Here is a 6000-nt window from a genome sequence, read left to right on the forward strand (position 1 = left end):
AAGTGTGCTAGCTCCTCCTTCCTAACTGTTCAGTTTAAATTCTTGCATAGAAACTCTAGAACTAGAACCATCCTTGTCATCTCAGCCTATGAGGGAAAGAGGATGGCCATGCCTCTGAATTCTCTGAGTTGACCTGCTCTGCAGACCTTTTATGAGTAAGCCACCACACCTTGGCTCAGACAAGGCCTGAAAATTCGATTGCTGCATGGAACTGCTTGTGGCCAATTGGTCATTTTTCATGCCACTTTTGAAGGTCACAAAAGTTGGAGAGTCTCAATTGCGAACAGTCTGGGTACCAGAATGAGGAGCTGCCAGGAAATGACAAGTGGTAGGCACAGTCTCCAGGGCAGGGCACAGCCCAGTTGTAATGATTAATGAGCTTGGCCTCCTTTGGTTGGCACCAACCTGTCAGTCCTAGATAAAGAACTCACCAAACACTTTGCTGCTATGAACAAGAATAGAAAGAAAAGGAAGGGTTTTATTTCCATCTGAAACACAGGCCTAGGTGTGACCTGAACAGGCAAGGTGAACAGGGAGCCCTGAAGGAAGCTGGCACCTTTGTGTCTTTCCTGCTAGCTCCCCTGAGATTTCCTATCTCCCTGAAGTAATCAGTTCTGTTCACCTCAGCAAGAAGGTACCCCATGAGGGGAAACAACACACAGAAGACAGGCTAATTTAGCATCCAGGAGGTGATGCAGCAGGGAACAGATTCTGGAGGCATTGGAAGCCAACAGGAAAATTGGAGTGTGTTTCTGAGATCATGGTAGCCATTTAGTGTGTAGGGGAGTTCACATGTCTCTATGTGTGCATGTATGCATGTTGAGGCCAGAGGCAAATGTAGGATGTCTATTTCAATCACTTCTCAAATTATTTTAAATATATTTTTATCTATTCTTTGAGAATTTCATACATGGAAAATCCACCCTGATTTGGGATTCCCCTTTGTGTGCTGTGAATAAAGAAACCGGTTTGGCCTGATAGGGTAGATAGGCAGGGAAAACTAAACTGAATGCTGGGAGAAAGAAGGGTGGGGTCAGGGAGAAGCCATGTAACCCTACCAGAGAAAGACACCGGAATTTTACCAGGTAAGTCACAGCCTTGTGGCGATACACAGATTAATAGAAATGAGCTAAATTAATATGTAAGAGCTAGCCAATAAGAATTTGGAGCTAATAGGCTAAGCAATGATTTAATTAATACAGTTTTGTGTGATTATTTCAGGTCTGAGCAGCTGGGAACCAACAAGCAGCCTGCTCTTGCAATACTACCCCAACCCCTCCCATAGAACTCTTCCCCGATCTCCACCACCACCTCTCCTTCTCTCCCAACTTCATGTACTTTATGCACTTCTTCATGTACTTCACTGCATCCTTTTGCTTCTGTAAGTATGTACACGGGCATAGGGTCATCCACTGGAGCATGGGCGACATATGCAGGGTTGTATCCTTTAGAACCTGATTTTCCTCTCCCCAGCAACTATCAACTGTCAATAATTATTCAGTCAGGGGTGGAGCACCAAGAGCCATCCATGCTGCTGTTTTGATTGGTTTGGTCTTATGCAGGTCCATTGTATGCAGCCACAGTCTCTGTGAGTTTATCTGTGAAGAAGGCCTGTCATGTTTCACAGTGGTCCTCTGAGACCACTGGCTCTTAAAATCGTTCTTTCCCCCCTCCTCTTCCTCAGTCATCTCTGAGCCTCGGGGAGGGGACATGTGGATTCCCACTCAGGGCTGAGCACCTCCTGTTCTCTTATTCCCTACAGTTTCATTCACTGTGGGTCTCTAGAAAATATCGCTGTGCTTCTGTGGATCCCAAATTGATCCTTTTAAGATCCAAAGCTCTCTAGGTGTTAACTTTTCACCCTCTACACTCTCTGCTTTTGCTTTTCACCTCGAGATTTGAGTCATACCAGTGCCTGGGATTGACCTCACTTCAACAAGGAGAGGTTCTGGGCAGGCGAGGTGCCGGATTTACTCTTCTCGGGATTCAAATAGGGATTCTCTTTGGGACAAATAACCACCTAACCAGTGAATTGAAGAAAGCCTGAAAGCAGTTTCCTGGGCTGCCTCTGGGTAGAATGGACTCCAGTCAAGTTGAGAGGGAGCTACTGTCTACCTGCTGTCAACCGCCAGGGCATTGGCCCATCCTCCTTCCCTCCATCTGAAGTGCTGTGATTGATGATCACATTTCTAAATAATCTAAGAGTTTTTAGAACAGAAAAGGAAGGATCTTAATCTTATAGGCAAAAAAGAACCCAAACGGATTAAAACCCAAGTACCCCTGGAGGAAACGGCATGTGGGGAGTCCAAAGTGCTTAGGACTTAGGGTGCTACTGTCCTTAGGTAAGAGGAAGGACTGCTTAGGAAACCACATTTATTCTTTTTGATATTTTTTCCACTGAATGTACCACTGTGTGGATTTAGTGTATTCAGGAAAGAGAGACTGCTTAAGGATTCTGTCAGAGAAAGGAGCTAATACCAGCTGATGCAGACAATGCTGGTCCTCCCACACACTTAGTGGGTGACCTTAGGCAAGCCTCTTCCCTCTCTATGCCTCAGTTTGTTTCATCTGATTATAACAGCACCTACTTTAAAGGGTAATGTGAAAATTAAAGTATGGTTTATATTTATATAATGTACCGAGTAGTTATCATCAAAGCAAGGGTACTAAATAAAAGAAAAATCAAGACTTCCATTGATATCTCAGTTGAGTTACTAGCCATCATTTTTTAAAAGCTGTATATTAGCTATAATGGGCTGGTTAGTAATTTCTCTTCAGTGCCATGACTTGTGAGGAATTTGTAATTAGATGAATTAATGATCACACAAATTATAATTCAGGGTTTCCTACAGTAATTTGGCCAAGACATAAGATAAACCACAGAGAAGCTAACTCATCCATCATTTCTCTGGTAAGGCCCCATGGTGAAAGGGAATCGTTCACCAAGATGCAGCATAAACAAGGGATATTACTTTAAAATGACAGTGCCAGGCTATTTTTCAATTCCAGCTTCAAATGATTCGTTTTATTTTATCTCAAGCTAAAGAAAAGGGAAATCTTAGGGGAAAATAGTGAGAACTGGCAGAATGCAGGCATTTCAAGACTTATGAGAAGTGATTACCACTCAGCAGCTAGATCTACTCTGCAGCTAGGCCGCCGTCAGAAATGGTCTTTTACTTTGGGAGTTCGTAGCCTATAGGGAAAATTCCCTTGCCCCAAATAAGATCATCTGAATCCTGTTCTGTGCCAAGATGCCAACTGTGTGCATTCACCCTCTTCCCAAGGTAAGAGACCATAACTTTAATTTCTGAGTCTTACATTGGAACAGTGCCACTAGCAACTATTAATGGAGAATTTGGGATGTATAAAACTGCCTAAGCATGGAACATACATTGCTTCATTTTCATGGGGCAGACTCTAATCCCTGTTTTACAAGTGAGCCAAAAGATGCATAATGACTTGCCTGTGAACCCAGAGTGTGATTCAGGGGCTCATGTGCACACATACGGTGCCTACCTAGTTTCCAGTATGCGTGCAGAAACAATATAAAATTACTCTGTTGGGTAGGTGGATGGACATTTTGATGGCTGGACAAATGGATGGTTGGATGAATGGAGCTGCCATAAGAGAGAATGCATAATTTATCCATAAAATCTCTCCTTCCTGTGATCTGGGCTCCATGAGAGAAGTCCAGGCAGAATTTTAGTGATCAAAACTTGGACTTGTTCTGGGATCTTCGCCGTGGCTCTCAGTGCAGGAGGAGTGGCATTCAGAGCACCAATAAAATTCCAACTATTATCATCTGCTCACCTTGAGTGCAGCAGCACAAACTTGTAACTGCAGAGCCATCTAGCAGTCATGTGTCCTTCGGCTCCTGAAACCTCTTTCCTAATACACTGGCACATCTGCAAAACTCACAGAACCTTTATGAAGATATTTTTCCTTTGTATATTTGGAACAAAGACAATGACTTCCTTATTCATCCACGGTAGTCTTCAAAACCAGAGTCAAAGAGGCAAGTAGAAAGCAGACTATTAGGACCCAGATTCCCTGCCTGGAGCCAGCTATGGACTGATAGCCTGACAAGAAAAAAACTATAGGATTCCTGCTGAAAGATGAGTTCTCAGGCAATTCCCTGGCATCCAGCATTGTCAGCTGCTGCTTTCAGCCTTGAGGAAGGGGTAACCTACTCCCTTTTCCTAGCTGATGAAGAATAAGCCTGAAGTCCATCCACCAGACTGGGGTCTCGGTAAACAAGCCTCCATCTTACACGGGAAATTCACGAGCTGAAGAATCACAGCTTTGAGTCAGCTCCATCTCCCAGGGCTATGCAGCACAGCTCCTGATTAAATTCCTGCAACTGGGCACAGTCTCTCTCCTCAACAATGAAAGCGATTGGGCGGGGGTGGTGGGGGAGGAGCAGAGAGAAACAATGGAATTTACCATGTTAATATGTTCTGTGCATTCTGTCAGGAGTGGGATGAAGACTGAGTGCTGTGAGGAGCTCATCCTCCCACAATCAGGGGGTGAACCTGGGCTCTATAGGCTGAGAATGTACTGGTCTGAAAGAAAAAGCCTCTTGGCTGACAGACAGGCACTGAGCCTGAGAGAAGCAAACAAGCTCTCCCCTCCTAGATGTGATCGTAAATGAGCCCGAAGCCTCAGACTGGGATTTGTTACTAGAGCCCCATGCCATTGAGGACGGAAGCCTTTTAGGAGTAATAACACTGTTTATTAAGTGCCTGCAGTGAGTCAGACACCGTGTTGAATCCTTTGCAAACATTATTTAATTGTGAACGGCTATTAATCACAAAATCAGGCCACACTTGTTGTTTTCAAAGTAAAATAAATGAACAAAGTAGAAAAATAAATCTCTTGTAATTCTGTCTCACAAAGATAATCTGCATTAACACCCAGGTGTTTATGCTATGCAACAATGCTAGGAGCTGTAGGTATTACTATGCATTTTGTAATTGAGCCTAGAGAGATTGTCTTCTATACAAAAGCGACTGCCCCAGTAGAGTCCTGCCTAGAACGCAGGTGTTTTCATTTGCTGAATGTCAACTAAGCGTATATGCTAACACTGTTCTTAGAAATGGGAATGGGTGAGAGCTCCATAAAGAGTAGGCACATGGGAGTTTTCTCACCATGAACCTTAAATATAGAAGCAGAGCCCCTCAATGCACAAGTAAGTGATCTCTGAAATTGGGATGCAAAAAAACATATTTTCATTTTAAGTGGCAATTATGGGAAAGATAGTAACTCAGAATGGATCAGAAAATAATTTGGGGATGTAATAACAATTTCACTGATAAAGCATAACCTACGTGGTATTGACTGTTGGATCACTCTTTTTCTTAAGTACAACAAAATCATATATATATATATATATATATATATAGTCACAGTTTTATGTCATATTGTCTTCCTTTGAGCTATACCCAGGCAAGTGATCTTCCTCTGAACTATACTTCAGCCCCTGCTGTCATTTTATTACAGGTAAGAAAATGGGAGCAAGTAACTTTCACACAGCCACACAGCCACACAGCCGCACAGCTGCACAACTGCACAGCCACACAGCCACACAGCCACACAACCACACAGCCACACAGCCACACAGCCACACAGCCACACAGGCGCACTGTCAGAAAGTGGTGAAGCCTGAGATAACAACCCAGGCAGTCAGGTTCCTCATGACATGGCCGTGATCCTCCGCTGCCTGTGTTTGAGTTGAAGCCTGGATGACCAGGCACCAACCCACACAGATCCACAGAGAGTTCAGACACAGGGGAACGAGCCAGTAAAATCCTGTGGTGGAGACTGTTCTGCCTGTCAAAATCAGAAAGAGTGCCACTGGGGACTCAGACCAGATCAGGTGGAGTCCCGGAGCCAGGCAGAAAGGTCTTTGATTTTCAAATGCTGTAGAAAGAAACTGAATATTTCAGCAGAGGAGAACCAATTGGATTTGTATTTTATTCTTTTTTCTTTTTTTTTTGGTTT

The sequence above is a fragment of the Arvicola amphibius genome, chromosome 14 (genome assembly GCF_903992535.2).
Source record: "Arvicola amphibius chromosome 14, mArvAmp1.2, whole genome shotgun sequence".
Classification (NCBI taxonomy): domain Eukaryota; kingdom Metazoa; phylum Chordata; class Mammalia; order Rodentia; family Cricetidae; genus Arvicola; species Arvicola amphibius.